The following is a 17,494-nucleotide window of genomic DNA, read 5'->3' on the forward strand; positions in this document are numbered from 1 at the left end:
AAATCTGCTGAAAGCCTGACGGGGCTTCCTCTGTAGGTTATCTTCTTGTACCTTGCTGCTCCTAATATTCTTTGTTTATCCCAAACTTTTGCCGTTTTTACTATTATATGCCTTGGAGAGGGTCTTTTCACATTGATAAAGTTGCGCATATGATTAACTTCGTTTATCTGTAAATCTGAAACCATCCCCATGTTTGGGAAGTTCTCAGCAATTATTTCTTTGAATAAGCTCTCTGCTTCTTTCTCCCTCCCTTCTCCCTCTGGGATACCTATAATACTTATGTTGCTTTTCCTAATTGAGTCAGATATTTCTTGAAGAATTCCTTCATTTTGAAAAAATCTTAGTTCTGTCTCCTCCTCCACCTGTAGAATTTTTACATTTTTATCCTCAAGAAGACTAATTCTTTCCTCCATAAGATCAATTCTATTTCTTAATGATTCTAGATTATTATTTGTGTTTTTCATATCCAGAATTTCTGCTTGATTTTTTTTATAGTTTTAATCTCTTTGGTGAAGAGATCCATTTTGTTGCTGGGCTCCTTGAACTGTCTTTCTGTGTTTTCTTGTAAATCGTTGAGTTTCCTTATGATGGCTATTTTGAATTCTCGGTCATTTAGCTTGTATATTTCTGTATCTTCCATGTTGGTTTCTGGAGAATTGTCATTTTCCTCCTGGTCTGAATTGTTGCTGCAGTTTCTCATGGTGTTTGATGAACTAATCTTTTGTTGTGGCATTTGTGGTATTCTTAGGATGCAGATTCCCCCTGTTACCGCTAGCGGGGAGCAGGAGTAGTGTTTCTGGCCGTACCCCATCTGCTGGAAGCTGTGGGGGTATTATGGGTGCTTGCCCCAGCCTGGGATGCATTCAGGCACTTGTGTGGACTGTCCTTGTCAGGCGGGGCTTCCTCACTAGGCTAGGGCCACTCTTTGGTGCCTCAGGGGCACTCTGAGCTCCCCCTCTCCACCGGAAAGTGATCACCAGTGGGCTCAAAGCTACCTCACCTATTCCCACAGCTGCCTGGGACATGTTCCCTCTTTGGGAGCACTCATGTGTGCCTGGAAGTGTTTGTCCCAGCACAAAAATCTGCTGAGGTCCCTTATGATCCACAGTCCATGGTGCTACTGAGCTTGGTGGGCAGGGCTTCCAGGCAGAGACCTGAGCTATGGCTGCTCCTTGACAGCCCTGGGGCATGGTGGGCTCCCCCTCCCCGCCAGGAAAGTAAGTGCATGTGGGTTCAAAGCTGCCACACCTATTCCCACAGTTGCCTGGACTGGTTACCTCTTTGGGAGCACAGCTGCACTGTGAGCATTCATGCACACCTGCGAAGTATTTGCCCCAGCTTGGAAATCTGCTGAGGTCCCTGTTTACGATCTGCAGTCCGTGGGGCTGCTGAGCTTGGTGGTCAGGGCTTCCCTGCTGGGACCTGGGCTATGGCTGCTCCTTTACCGCACAGGGGTGTGGTGGGCTCCCTCTCTCCACTGGGAGATCAACCACGAGTGCAGGCTAAGGGTTACCGCCGCCTCCTCTTATGGTTGCCCTGCTGCGTGTTCCCACTTTCCAGGTGCTTGCACCAGGTTGGAGTGTTCGTGTTGCATGCACAGGGTTAGCGGGGAGAACAGGGTGTGCTCACCTGTCTCCATCACTTCCTGGGGGGCCAGTCCACCCACCCTCAGATTTATAGCTGCGTGTGTCTCTCAGGCATCCTGTTGTGCTGTGTGGGTTTCCTCTGTTGGTCAGTAAGTGTCCATTTAGTTATAACTCAAAAGGGAGAGCGAGGAAGGGACTAGCTCACTCAGCCATATTGCTGACGTCACTCCTCCCAAATGTTTTAAGTAATAGCAGCTCTATGGGAATAAATTGAATTGCAAACGAGGATTCTTCCTTATAAAATGATGTGACATTTGGAAGTGTAGCTGTGTTGGCTTAAACCTTAGTTGCATTACTTAACAGTAATAACAACCAACATTTATGTAATGCTTTTCTGTTTACAACTGATTTCTCAATCACTTTTCTCATTGGAGGTCTAACATAATCCTGTGAGATTACTCTGACGCAGAAGAGGAAAAGGTCCTTGATCTCTGCTCTTTTCCTCTTTCTGACAGCTGGAATGGTGGTGACCACAGTGCTCTTGGAAGCCCTCCATGTTGAAGATGGTGGAGCTTTTCAGCCTGGGCCCCTAGTGACTGTGTGGAATAAAGACACATACCATTGTGAATTGTTCACCCAGTAACTTTTTTTTTTCTTTTCAGAAGGGAAGCCCACCCGTTTCTACTCTCCCCTTTTTTTCTTTAAGATTTTATTTTTCCTTTTTCTCCCCAAAGCCTCCTGGTACATAGTTGTGTATTTTTAGTTGTAGGTCCTTCTAATTGTGGCATGTGGGACGCCGCTCAGTGTGGCTTGATGAGTGGTGCCATGTCTGCGCCCAGGATCTGAACTGGTGAAACCCTGGGCCACCAAAGTGGGGCTTGCCAACTTAACCTCTCGGCCATGGGGCCGACCCCTCTTTTTTTTTTAAATATGGTTTTAAGGTATCCTTTTTTTGGTGAGAAAGATTGGCCCTGAGCTACCATCTGTTGCCAATCTTCCTCTTTTTTCTTGTTTTTTTCCTCCTCAAAGCCCCAGTACGTAGTTGTATATCCTAGTTGAAGATCTTTCTAGTTCTGCTGTGTGGGACGCTGCCTCAGCATGGCTGGATGAGGGGTGCTACGTCTGCACCCACGATCCGAATGGTGAAACCCTGGGCTGCTGAAAGGGAGCATGTGAACTTAACCAGTACACCACCTGGCTGACCCCACCTAGTAGTTTTTATGTGTGAGAGAAATAAACTTCTTTTTGTCCTTTAAACCATATTATTTGAAATCTTTCATTATATGACAACTTCATCTTTTACCATCTTTCTGAATTCACCCGTACCATTTACATACCATTTGTTATCACTCTATCCAGTAAACCATGTGGAGGCAAGCAAATGTTTGTCTCAGTCTTTGCAAATGAGTTGATTCAGTTGGTGTTTCCTGCAGCCTTTTTTCACTGCTACTCAATAGGTTACTTCCTTCTGTTGGTTCATTTCCCTCTGTACCTTTGAGGTTCATAACTGTCTCCTCCTGTGTTTAAAGCAATTAAAAAAATACTTAAAACTGTACATTTGCTGTCCATTTTTATACTCACTGAGCCACCACATCACGAATAAAATTTCCATTATTAGAATTAAGGGTAACAGTTCATAGGGGAAATATACAGCTTCATTTCTAGCTAATCAGCTACTGCTTGGAACAAGAACTCTCTTAGGGGTGTTTACCACTGAGTCACTATTGTAGCATTATAAATGCCTGAGTCACATACAATGTCATTACATTTGCAATACTGTTTAAAAATTAGCCTATTTAAGATATGATTCAAAGCAATAGTTGGTAAATATATCAAAGTGGTTCAGAAAAAAAATAACTATCTGTGATGAAAAACAATTCACATTCATTCATCTACTTAAATTTAAGCAATAAAAACAGAGAGGGAAGAAACCAGAAGCATTCTAGGGTTTAGGCTGCGAACACAAAGCATTTCACAGGCTCTCTATTTCTGCAGTTTTATGTAGGGCTAGCTGCTAAAATGACTGGGAAAATTGGTAGTCACACCTACTGTACAAGCTTGGGGATTAAGAATGGGAGAATTGTTAACTGAGTGACAGAGAACGAAGAGGACACGTTGCTATCATAGATTTGGAAGTCCCTTCCTTAAGGAAATGGTTGAGACGGTCTACACTTGATCACAGATTTACCTGGGTTTCTTGATCCGTAGAGGCTATGTTATTCATCTCTGTGGATGGTGCCAAATCTTCATGTTCAATTGTCTTATCTTCATTCTCCATGATTGATAATTAAGAGTAAGATGATAGAGGGAAAAGGAACAAGATCTGTTCTGAAGGAGAAACAGTATAGATATAGAATAGCAATTTGGGATTTAAATAAATGAATCAGACAGCAATTTGAGCCATTTAAAGGAATGAATTGTACTTATTTTTCCCCTTAGAACTCTGAATGGCTAAGATATTTTAGATTATTCTTAACTTTCAATTGCTAATCTTTTCTTTGATTACAATATATTATCCTATTGCTTATCTACCTTTTTATCTCTCTTAAAAAAGCCCTTGTTGACCATCATATGTTCATGATTTCTCTCCCATCCTGTTTTTTGAGTTATACTTTACACATTCCAGGCAATATTACTGTTAAATTGTCCTCTGTAATGGGCCAACTTGATGAAGCAGGAAAGCTCCAGGTAATTTTCCAATGTTGATAGAGGAAATGAGTCACCAAAGAGAAATCTATGGACTCCATCATTTTCAGAGAAACCAGAGTCACTAATTCCTGCCTGGCTCTTACTTCTGAATTAAAGTAAAAAAATACAACATTGATTGAGTAGCCACAATGTCTTAGACACTATAAGTGCTATGGTAGTCTCCTGCTGGTTATTATGGGTAACTCAAAGATTGCCAAAACACATTCTTTGTTTTCCATAGGCTTATGGTATGCCAGGAAACATAAACTTATACCAAGTAACTAAAAACTTGTAGGGCAGACCTACAAGGTTGGCTTCGTAAACACCCACTTCAACCTTTTCTCCCCTGGCTGCCCAGGCTATAGAGGCTGAAAAGCCACATAATCCAATTCTTAGCCATGTTTGCAGCTAGAGGTAGCCATGTGTCCCAGCTCTATGTAATGAAACATAAGTGGGAGTCCCTGGGAAGGGCTTTCATTCCCAAATAATAAGGGAAGGACTTTTGAGAATCATACTGTTTACTTTTCACCTCTAACATTTCCCTTTCTCCTTCCTTGGATGCAGATACACTACCTGGGGGACAGCAGCCCTCTTTCCACCAAGAGAATAAAAAGCCTTATACCAAAGAGAGTACAGAAGTGGAGTGGGTTCCCTGATGACATCCTTGAGTTGCTGCATCAGTCTTGGGCTGCCAAGCTTTGAGGTAATGGTTTAAACCACTATTAGTCAAGTTTTCTTTTTACTAGTAACCAAAGTTATTCCTAATGCAACATGTATGATGAATATTATAGTAGAGGTACAAACTACAAACCTAGGTAGGACCAAAGGAAAAATTATGTAAGATAAGGGAAAATCTAATTCAACACATATTTAAGTGCCTAATATGTGCCAGGCACTATGCTAGGCCATAAAGACAAAGATTAATTAGACAGGACTCCTGCCTCAAGGAATCATTTTCTGTTTAACAAAGTGCCAAGATGTTTGAATTTAAAATTTCAAAGAAAATTATATCCTTTCCACCACGACCACCATCACCACCACCATTTTTCTTCCTTACAAAACACAGTGTTAGCCAGAAAGGCATCTCAAAGAACCTTCAGCTTGATTTTTATTATGTATAATAAACATATGCATATATGATGACATATTATATATATGTATATATAATTTTTTGAATTAAAAAACTTACTCCAAAATTTAGACTCATAATGAGAAAGAACAGCATTTTGACAGGAAAATGTTGGGCTCAGAAAACCCTTGTCTTAAGGGCATAGAAGCATGAAAGCCAGTGGGGTGTGAGGGAAACTTTGCTGCTCCCACTTTGCATGTAGGAGGAGGCTGAGAGTAACGGGGGAGGAGGGTAGAGATTTGGAATATCACGTCCAAAACCATGGGGCTTGGCCTTTACCCTCTGTAGAGAATGACCCTTCATCTCAGAGTAAGTGACCAGGTCTGCTGGCTCTGGAGTTGGACAAACCTGGGTCTGAAGTTCAGCTCCATCATATACCAAATCGCTTAGCCTCTTTCTAACTAATTCCTTATCTACAAAATGGAGACGAGTAGTTCCAACCATGCACACGATAAGCATCCAACAGTGTTGGTTATAAGCCACTCATATTCCTTCTCTCTAATTATCATAAATCTCTAAGAATCCTTCTGCTTTTCCTATTAACCTTGAAGAATTTATTACTTAAGCCCATTGATTTTCTTTGACCATATTTTTTACTTCTTTCTGTCAAGGCCAGCTTCTTGATTAGGTGGATGTAACACTCACCACTGTCATTTCTTCACCTTTTTCTTTAGTAGAATTACATAGAAACTCTTGGGCAGCGCCACTAGAACTACCTCCACCAAATTCTCAAAATCAGCCAATTATGCTACTTACGAAGAGTATTTTTAAACAGCCAACAAGTACAACTGATTATTTCTAGTAGAGATAAACTATTAACTAAAATGAAGCCTTTGAGAATTTATTTTATTAATGTTATTCTGGTCCTTTTTAACATAAATGATCAAAACTTGGTGTGTTGCACAGTATATGATATTTGTGGAAATACATAGTTTTGTGTTTCAAAAAAATTTCCCTATTCTCCCCTAAACTCCACCATGAATGCTAAACTACTTATCTGCAATCAGAGCAGTATTACAAAGAGGAAAGGTAAAATAAAATGCCAGTCTTTTAGTAAGTCCAGTAAAGCAACTTACAGCTGCTCAGCTTTGTTTATTCTCTGCTGTTTTCATTTCCAAAAGAACACGTAAGCTATCGTCAGAAACCCACTTAAATTTAGAAAAATCACAAAAATGTAACTTTTACTTAAAGCAACTGTGTTCATGGCATTTACTGTTCATAGTCATTGGATCTTAAAATTACAATAGTATATCACCTATTAAGAAAGCAGTTTTGGCAAAGAAATCAGAAAATATGCAGAAATGACTTTTTTTTAAAGACTGGCACCTGAGCTACCAACTGTTGCCAATCTTTTTTTTTTTTCTGCTTTTTAACTCCCCAGATTCCCCCCAGTATACAGTTGTATATTTTAGTTGTGGGTCCTTCTAGTTGCAGCATGTGGGACGCTGCCTCAGCGTGGCCTGATGAGCGGTGCCATGTCTGCACCCAGGATCTGAACCAGCGAAACCCTGGGCCGCCGAAGCAGAGCGTGTGAACTTAACCACTTGGCCACAGGGCTGGCCCCCAGAAATGACTTTTGAAGGGCCAAAAGAAATGTGATGAAATCCATTAAAAAGTAGAAAGTTTATACCCCTTACTCAGAGAGAGGCTCTCCAGTCCTCATTCAGAGCCCATTAACTCTTATTTTGAAAACAACTCTAATGACTCTGCTCATCTGGTTTCCAAACCCTCAGAAGATAAGACGTTATAAATTAAAACAAACAAATGAAGAGATTGTAAAGAAGCAAACTGACAACAGCACGAGTGACAGCTGACAGTGAAAGAGATGGAAAAGAGCAATCTAGGTGTACAAAACGTGGGGATAAATGTCTTTTCCACAGGAGTATTTACAGTTTTGTCCTGCCAAGTGTCTCTTCCCCTCCTTTTTTGGCAACAGCACACTAATTTTCTCTTGTGGAATCCACAGCTCCCCTAGTCTCCATCCATGGTTCATGTGAGGCTCACGTCATCCTCACCTCCCCAACCCCCTACTGCACCAATGTTCCAGAGAGGGGGACAGGCCTAGACAATGAGGAGCTCCTTCCCTGGTCACACTGACTGTTCTAGGCATGAGCAAGTGACTCATACCTGGCTAATGAGAGTCAGCTTTATGGTGTTTCCTGGAATCACTGGGAAAGAGCTTGCTTTCTTTTAGAGTTGCTAAGCCCAGACTTGCTGTTGACAATCTTTGTGACATATAAGAAAAGCCTTCCAAAGAATGATCATAGAGCAAAGCAGATTCTGAATATGCAAAGAGAGAGAGAGAGAGAGAGCTCCAGATTAATACTCATATTGTTGGTACACCTAGAAGCAGCTCCTTTCAGTTAGGTGAGCCAATTAATTCCTCACCAGTTCGAGCTGGGTTCCTGTCACTTGCCACCAAATGCATCCTTCATAAGAACCTTCATACCTGAACTGCCCTGAAAGATCCCCAGTATTATAAGAGATGTTTAGAAAGGTGATTCTACATCTCCAAGAAAAAGAAAAGAAAAGAAAAGAAAATGATGTGGAGATATTTTCTGTTATTAAAGGCATTAAAATATATAATACAATTTAGAGATTTTCTTTAAAGAGAATGTTAAAATAAGCAAAAATCTGGTATTCAATAAAATAGGTGTCAGTTATCCAAAAAATAAATTTAAGTGAAATGCTCTTTCTTTAAACAATGTTGGTTAAATAAAATACTCTAGTTAATGGACCTTAATTATTTTTTCATTGTGTTCACGGAAGACTTTTGAAGTCCTCAGTCCCAGGGAAGTTTTAAGAGCTGTTAAGCATCTGAGATGCTGAGTATCTGGGATGGAAAAATGAAAAAGTGGGGAAATTCAGAGAAACTAGGTGGTTTCCAAGAAATTAAGAATCACAGGGTAATGGAATAAAAAAAGTTGGAAAGGTCTTTAGAAATATCCTAGTCTAATCTCTTTAACATTCAAATGAGAAAACTACTGCCTAGAGAAGCTAAGTAACTTTTTCAACTAATAGCCAATGTCAGCCAAGCCTCACAGTAAAACCGTGTAAAAACTTGTGAAATGAGTTGGTTCTTTAATCTGTATCATTGACTTCATGCATCGCTACCAAATCACTATATTATATTTTTACATTTTTGCTATAATATTTTATTTAAAATCCCACTCATATATACTCATAGTTAATTCTAAGTTTGAAAACACATTCCACAAGAAGTTTGAAAACATCTTCTACAAGCAAATACAAATATTTTTATTTTCTACCTTGTATTATGTTCAGCTTTACTCTTTCCCATTGTTAGAAATGTTAATAGAGTTTATTATGAATAAAAAATTGTACTAACCTAAATGGTTGTACAACATTGGTGACAAAATGAATGGAACAAGAACTTTTGTCCTATTCTCATGACAAATATTATTTACATATTCTCAATTAATAGTTAACTGGCTGACACCTTGCCACTTAACCATGTCTTAAGATTCTAAGAATTAAGGAGGTTTTCTTTTAAAAAAATCCAGTTAAGCTGAGAGGCTTTGAGAGATTTTTGTTTATCAGAAAATTACACTGAGAACTCGGAAGATATTTTAGATAAAAGCGCCTATACACAGAAACAAGTTTTTTTCTGCTTCTCCATCAAGGTAGTGCCTTATTCAGACTGATATCACAACCTGTACACTATATTAGGAAAAAAAACCTATCCTGCGTCAAATGGTGAAATTTTATAGATTTCATAAATTCAGTAAATAACATGAATTTAATCAAATTCTGTGACTCAAATACAGATTTCAATAGAAGAAGGAGGTTTGACCTGAGCCCAGGGACGTGGCTGCTAAGACCATCTGCCTGTCCACTTGCATGTAGGTCAGTAGGTCAGGTGTCACCTGCATACACACGCCAACGGCTGCTGACTCTCTAGCATTCTTAATATACAGAATTTCCTACAGGACTGACCCAAACACTTAGAAACAATCTTGGCTCAATTTGAGCTTTGCTTTCCAGTATTACGGATATATGCCACCAAAATCATAGAGCTGTGGACCTGAACAGTTTCCTTAGTCTTTCCTCCAAACCTGAGAGAAAACTGCACATCAAGAAGATGAGCAGTTCTGTATATGAGTATGGATGTAAATAGAGAAAAAAGGTCTGTTAATAGTAGTTGCCTTTGGGGTGGAAAATGGAATTGAAGAGGTTGAAATTTCATTTTCATTCTCTATATTTCTGTACTGTTAGGATTTTTACAAGAAGACTTTCTTACGCAATTTAAAATACATTGAAAAAATTTATGCAATTCTTAAAGCTTTAGAGAAAAGGAATACAGCTTTCCTTGGTAACACTATTTTTCAGAGATAGAATCTCGTCATTTGACTTTAGGTAACTTAATCCCACCCGCTACAATTTAAGGTCATTTTTGTTTTTGTGGTTAAGAAAATGGAGAACTGCCTAGAATCTTCTACAGCAGTTTTCAAATATTTCTTAAGCCAAAAATCTTTCACCAAATGAAACCTTTTCCTGAAACCCAACAAATGGGACAGAGAAAAGGTGGAGCTGAAGGAGCCTATCACTTGCCCTGCTCCTTCTGGCAAGTGAAGCACAATTAAAACCCTTTTGTAAACACGCTTTCACATAGAGGAGATGTTTGTTAAATCAGCCTTCTCTTTTTCAGGTTATCTTATTAATCTAAATGTTTAAAGGTGCTTTCTGCGGGCTGGCCTGGTGGCACAGTGGTTAAGTTCACACGTTCCACTTCGGTGGCCTAAAGTTCCCCAGTTCGGATCCCAGGTGCGGACCGACATGCCACTTGTCAAGCCATGCTGTGGCAGGCGTCCCACATATAAAGTAGAGGAAGATGGGCATGGATGTTAGCTCAGGGCCAGCCTTCCTCAGCAAAAAGAGGAGGACTGGAGGCAGATGTTAGCTCAGGGCTGATCTTCCTTAAAAAAAAAAAAGTGCTTTCAGTAATATTTCAGAGGAAATAAAAGAACTATGATTTGCAAATGTCCAAAGGCTTACTGCTATCGACTGAATTACTGCTAAAAGATCATTACATGGATAAAGGCTGATTATTCCTGTTGTTTGTTGTCTGTGATATGGACTGTCCAACATTTACTGGGATGTTCTTATTGAGAATTTACATATATTGTTGGAGTACAATATGTGCTGTATTCGTACATTTGAAGGAGCATCTCCAGGACTGTTCATGAAGCCTTCTATAATGATTACAATGATAAACATCACCTACCTTCGGGGTTTATCCATTCACGTGTTGAAAGGGGGGGTTCTCAGTCTCACGCAGTACTTCTATATAGAACATACAGAAACCTTCCAGTTCCTGGGTCCTGCTAACCAACTCTGATCTAAGGCTCATTTTTCCAAAAGGAGCACTGCCCAGCCGTGACGAATTCAGATCAAGTGAAGAGTAGGGCTTAAAATGTCCTTGATAAATAAGTACTGAAACGACTGAGAATGTTTTCCTGAACAAGAACGACCTCATCTGAAAGTGTTAGCGTGCCAACCACATGGGACCAAGTTATCAGAGAAAAACAACTGCTCTGCTGTTTGGTTAACTGATACAGACACGTAAAGTAAAACACTGTATAATGAGATATGAATGAAAGGAAATTATCCCTAGGTAAGAAAGGACCCAGTACTTGCTTTTCTCCTTTGTAATCTCTCTCCTCACCTAGGAAAAAAGCATTTAATTGAAAGTTTAAAATATTATTTCTAGGCCTACTACAATCAGAATCTCCAGAGACTGAACCCCCCAAGTGTGGCAGACAGGACTTACTAACTACCTAAAACCACTGCTCAGGCATGCCGGTGGGGCCCTCCTCCACCCCAAGGGGTAAATCACAACTGGGCTAAATCAATCTCTCTAACACCATTCCTCTCTGCCGGCTGGTGGTTCAGAGCTGAGCGTAATTCACTCTGTCCAATGAAGTTTGTGAGCAAGGCTATTGGAGGCCACTGGGTAAGACTCCTAATAAAAAGACAGGGAAGCAAGAGAACCCTCTCCTCTTTGTGCCTTTAAATTGTGTGTGTGTGTGTGTGTGTGTGTGGAAATGGAGCTGTGGAGGGGCACTATGTTTCTTGGAACTCTAGCAGCCATCATTCACCCATGAAGAAAAAGGCAAGATTGGCTCATAGAAAGTGACCTAGAGCCTGATATCACTGGGGACCGAACAAACCCTGGACGCGCTTACCTTCAGACATCTTGTTGTGTGGGAAAAATTAAACCTGTATTTTTGAAAGTAATTTTGGCCAAATATCCTGTTACTTGCAGCCAAAAGCACCCTAACCAATCCAACAGGTGATTCTGACGCAGAGCCAGCTCTGAGAAGTTCTGATGAGGAGCAGTGATGAGGGACCTTTGGCTCACACATATCTATCTCCCTAGCTTCTTGACATGGTGCAAAATCTTCAGAGGACACACAACCAGAACACTGCCTTTGTATTGATATATCTCAACAAATAAACCGAAAATAACAATTTTAGTAGCTAAAGACCAATACCAAGGTTTTTAGGACCACCCTTTTAGTCAATAGAGATCATATACATTGTAAAGTTGTATATTTTCCCTCCCCATCCCTGAAGTTCATTTGTAATATTTGAATATCGAATTAAAAAAAATTGGGCTTATAAACATGTGATTGTTTTCTAAATTTCTACCCATGAAACAAACAAAACAGTAACACAACACCACTACCATCCCTGCCTGCACTTCCTTTTTGCTCTCTCTACTTGGTAAAATTCTATCAGTCATTCAACATTTAACTTACAAGTCACCTTGTCAATTAGTATTTCCTAACTCCACATAGACTAGCTCTGTCCCTCTTTCTTCTCTCTGAGGACTCACTCACTTATTTGACAAACATCTATTAAGCTCTTGCTATGTTCTAGTCCTTGTGCTGGGGATTCAAAAGTAAACAGTCTGACATAGTTCCTCTACTCAGAGGTTAAAACCTAATCAGAGAATGACAGATCATTCCTTAAGCAACCATAATAGAATGTAGTAAGTTTCAATTTGGGGCACATAAGACAGCAACCCCATCACTTCAAAATCAGTGACGTTCATCAGACTTTCACTGGATAAGATACCAAGATGACTGAGATGCAGTCTCTATTCTTTAAGGGAGGCACAGAGACTGATATGTGTTCATCAAACCAGTTTCCCCTGCTGCCTGCGCACACAGGTATTTGACATTTCCTAGCCTCTCTTGCAAGTCAGTGTGGCATGTTACTGAGCTCTGGCCACAGGACGTGGGCATGAACAATGTCTGCTACTTCTACTCTTCACTTGTAAGAAACCTCTCATGCAGTCTTCCACATACCCTCTCTTTTCCTGTCCATTGCCTGGAAACTAAGGACTCGACGGTCTTAGGGGATGGCACAGCCATAATATAAAAAGAGTGTGGGTTCCTGAATCACTGAGTAGAAGGCCACTAGCTGAACACCTGATTGAACTTTCCATGAGGGAGAAATAAGCTGCCTCTGTGTTGTTACTGAGATTTTGAGTTTATCTGTTATAGCAGCTAGTGTTACCTCAAGGTAATTTAATTGTGATGTGAGAAGTACAGTCACATAGTTAAATGGAGAAAGGAGGTATTGCCTACTTGGCTGGGGTCAAGCCTTGAAAGAGGACCCACTCTTGTGAAGAAAATAAAGACCAGTACAGGCAGAGAAACCACAGGATTAAAGGATGAGAGGTGAAAGAGAATGTGTCTGTAGGGAACTCTGTGTATATCTGCATCAACTACACCATAAACGGCAAGATGCGGAGTGGTTAGAGGACAATGGGATTAATCCTTACTGTAAATCCTGTGTCACTGCCTCCTAGTTGGGCCATTTGGGGCAAGTTACTTAACCAGTACAGATAAGTTTCTTCATCAGTAAAATGGTGAAAATGCCTATGTCACAGAAAATCTTAAAAAAGTACTAAGTACATCATGCAGTCCCAAAATAGTCCCCTCAATGCTTTCTCCTCCTTTTATAGGATTTTCCCTGAGAAGAAAGCATACATGTGCTGAAGGGACACTGGTAAATTCAAACCTTTCAGTCCTTCATGTAAAGCACAGAAAAATAAAGGAATGGATTTCGAAAAAGGCAAAGAGCTTTTATGATATCAACAAGATATCTTTAATAACTTTATAAAGCTGTTAAAAACTCTTTAGAACTTATCATAATTGTGCTTTCTTTAACATGCAGGATACATGACTCTAAAAACACTGAGAACACCACCGCCTCACACAAGTGCATATACAGGCAGCTCCATTCCCCACATACTGTGTTCCTAGGCTTTGTGTGCAAAAGATGTAAATCCTTTCCCCTAGAGGAAACATCTGTTCTATCATTGGGGTCTGTGAGCAGCCTATCAATTATCAATAGGACTAGGAAACAGTTGGGCATGAACCAGATACTCAACAATTTCTTGTTACAGAATACATTCTGTAAATGTTTTAAATGAAGAAGGCGTTTACATTATATTTGTACAGCAAGAGATGTCAGAGATAATCTAGTCTATGCGTAACAAACTCAAATACCTTCAGGGATAAACTCAATGTGGGGTCTGCAGCACCCGGTGAGGGCACAGCCCAGCTGAAGGCATCAGATCACTGCAGGCCCCTGGGCCTCATCTCATGTCTTCACTTCCCATCAAAAGAAACTGAAGAGATTAGGTTTAGATGACTCTTGGAGGCTACAGAGCAAACATATTAATGAGTCAGCGCAGAAAATAGAAACCACTCCAGGTATTTTAAGCAGAAAGAGATTCTACAGGGAATTGAGTGAACTGTTGAAAAGGCTAGAGAGCAGGGTCTACGCTGGGCCTCCAGGAAGGACTTCTAGAACACTAGTAACTGAACCACTGGGGAATGTACTATTTTTGCCTCAATCAGGAGACCCCACAGGGACTACAGCGTTCAAGAACAACACTGTAGCTGAGACCCAGAGAGGCTGGGATCTGGAAGCTGCCTGGACAGAGAACACAGAAGATGTTTCCCACCTCCCTCAACCACCTCCGGACAGCCAGAGAGCTGGTGCTTCAACACGACAACGCTGACCTGGCTGTCCCTGCTGCTGTAAGGCCCTCCCAACACCCACAGTTCTGGAGACTGGACACTCGCATCTCCTGCACCGTCCTTGTCAACAGAAATTCGCCAAAAATAGCAGGGAGATGCCTCTGCCTCATCCCTGCCTTCGAAATCTCAGGCAAGTCATCTACTTGCCAGACGCTAATTTTACATCCAGAACTCTACCTGCGAGGGAGTCTAGGAAATACTTTAGCTTTCCAGTTTCGCCTGTACAAAGAGGCATACAAGAAGCAAGCAGGAATGGATGTGAGGGCCAAACTTCCACATCCAGGATAGCAACTTTTGGTGTAGGCCCCAGGGCTCAGACCTACATCATCGACCTTTTCCCACTTATTCTACAATGCCTTCTAGGGAAATCCTAAAAAAAGGAAAAAATTAAAAAATAAAAATACAGGCAAAATATGCTGGAAAATATATTATGCGATTCAGTCACTTTGCTCACATCATTAGCATACCATGAATCCACTACCTAATTTTTTGTTAGGTATATTCTGATCCATTGGATTTTGAGTTACTGAATGGCAGAAACTTTATTTAATTCATATTTGTATCTCCTGTCCCCATGCCTGCGTGGCCCAGAGAAGACACACGGGTACTTGCTGAATTGAAACGTTACATTCTTGACTTGGAGAGAAACAGTAAACTAGAATTTCACGAGAGCACTTTGTAGCAGCAATAACTTCAGGCGGAGGCCCCATTAGAGAGATGGAGTGGGGTTGAAAAGGGCTTTTAGTCTTTCAGTGGAAACAGAGGTTGACTTGTCTCAGTAGGGTATCTGCCTCTCTCTATCCACTCATGTTATCCATTTCTTGACCGGAGGCTAAAGGAAATGTGGCTTCCTGCTGTTAATCTTCTAGGGCAACAAGTACACCAGCTTCTAGGGTGAGATAACAGGCTGCTGCCTGGGAAGTACAGTCACTTGACATGTTGATAGTTCTGAGAAATGCGTTCTCGGGCAATTTTGTTGTGCAAGCATCAGAGTGTACTGAAGCGGAACAAAATGTGTGACCCCAAAATGTGTTCTTTCAACATGAACATTATTTTAGGATTATTTGTAAGAAAAAAAAGACTCAGAGGTTTTTCTTGTTACCTTCACTTTAAGCGCCTAAAAGTGATACAAAAACCTGTCTCAGGAAGCGAGCTATGTCACCTTGGTGTGACAAGAACGAGGCAGTAGAGCGGGAGGAGCCTAGAAAAGCCTGTTTGCTGGGCTCCCCTCTGTCTTCTGTTTCTGCGTGGCCAAACACTTGTTTTCCAAATGTTTGCTCCTTTTCTCCTACCTGTGAACTGCCTTCCTACCCTCTGAAGCCCCTGGCTCTCCCCACCCCCAACATCTTTTGTCTTCAGCTGAGGATGGCATTTAAGGCGAGGGCCTCGGCCATTTTGGCAAGTTACTTGTTTTCCTGGGTTTCTCTCGTGTACACACGCTATTAGGCTTTCCTTCTCCCGTTAGAGTCTCTCGTGGCGATCTGATCATAGAGCGGCCAGAAGAGCCAGAAGGCAGAGGAGCATCTCTCCGCGCCCCGCAGCGCGCACGCAGCCCCGGCGGCAGAGCCCGCACCGCCGGCTGCAGGGCCGCTGACGCCCCCGCGGGAGGCCCGGGCAGCACGGCCGCCCCCAACTCGACAGTGGTGCCGGCTCCAGCGGCGGCGTCTGGGCGCAGCGGCACCTCGGCCCACAGGAGCCACACCCTCCGGTTGTTTTAAGAACTAAAATAAACGAGAGAAACCCACGGCAGCAACAACTAACAAGTGAGCGCGCACACAGCCACGCACCCCAGGGCCGCGCCCGCCTCCGCGCCCCCGGCCCGCAAGCCCTGAGGCCCCGCCGGTTCCGCTTACCCTGGCGTCTCGGGGGCCCAGCTCGCGGCCCGCGGGGGGCCCGGCTGCGCCGCGGCTCAGGGACGGGCGGGCCCGCGGGGGACCCGGCTGCGCCGCGGCCCAGGGACGGCCGGGCGGGCGCCCGCACGCATCGCCCCAGGCGGCGCCCCGCCCTCTCGGCGCGGGAGACCCGGGCGGGCCCGCGGCCTCCACGGGTCCGGGGCTCGGCGGCGCGGCGCTGGCGGCCTTAGGCGCTGTGCGGGCGGGGAGCCGGCGGGAAGGGTCGGGCGAGGCCGCGCGGGGAGGGCGGGCCGGCAGCCCGCGGCGGGGAGCCCGGTTCCCGGGCCGGGCCGTCGCGCGCTCCGGGCGCACCGCGGCGCGTCTTCTCCGAGGCGCCGCGAGAACAGGACCCTTGCAGCGAGCGGCGTGGCGGGCGGCTCGTCCCCTCGGCCGCGTGTTGGCTCGAGCCTCCCGCTGGCCCGCGTGGATGCTGCGGTGCCGGCGGCAGCCCGCGTCCCTCCCCTCCCCTCCCCTCCCTTCTGCTTCGGGTCTGCCTTCCCTGATCGACCCCGCCACCCGAGTGTGAGCCTGGGCGCGCGCCCCTTCCGGGGCATTTCCATGTCCTTCAGAAATAAAGAATTTCTTACCTGTTTTTTACTCCTTTAAGCAACTGCCAGTTTTAATCACCGCTGTTCAGGCGAGACAGACAGTGTCCAGGACCGTCCCCAGCAGACAGGAGCCGCTCCTCCTCGTCTCTCAGGTGCTCCTTTGTGGACAGGATGGAGGAACCCAAGTCCCGTCCCATGACCTGGCTCAGGCCGTCTACAATGGTTATTTTCCTACACTGACTCTTCCTCCCTAAAGCTTGAAAGGCTTCTGGTGACATCCAGCTTCCTCTTACCACAGGAGTGAAATGTATTTTTCCTTTTCTTTCAGTCATATGCTCCTCATTGATCCATCAACCTGATTAATTAACCTTACTTTAGAGAACATGAACTTTTGGGCTCCAGTTTACTTTTATTGTTGACACTGTTTTATAGTTCACAGTTAGCTCTGAGAGAACTGACCCTGAGGGTCATGTGTTAATGTTAGAATCCACTGCAATTATTATAACAAAATGTTATCCTTTCATTGTCCATTAAAAATTTCCTTGTTAATATTAATTAACATTCTAAGAGA

The 17,494-nt window shown here is 42.9% G+C and overlaps 1 pseudogene; it reads right to left on the minus strand.

Moving 5' to 3' along the window:
• The window catches only part of LOC139043592 (sodium/hydrogen exchanger 9B2-like), a 55,126-nt pseudogene extending 38,065 nt beyond the window's left edge, over positions 1-17,061 (minus strand).
• Positions 17,062-17,494: the final 433 nt, after the last annotated feature.

Source organism: Equus asinus, unplaced genomic scaffold, assembly GCF_041296235.1.
Source record: "Equus asinus isolate D_3611 breed Donkey unplaced genomic scaffold, EquAss-T2T_v2 contig_3, whole genome shotgun sequence".
Taxonomy (NCBI): domain Eukaryota; kingdom Metazoa; phylum Chordata; class Mammalia; order Perissodactyla; family Equidae; genus Equus; species Equus asinus.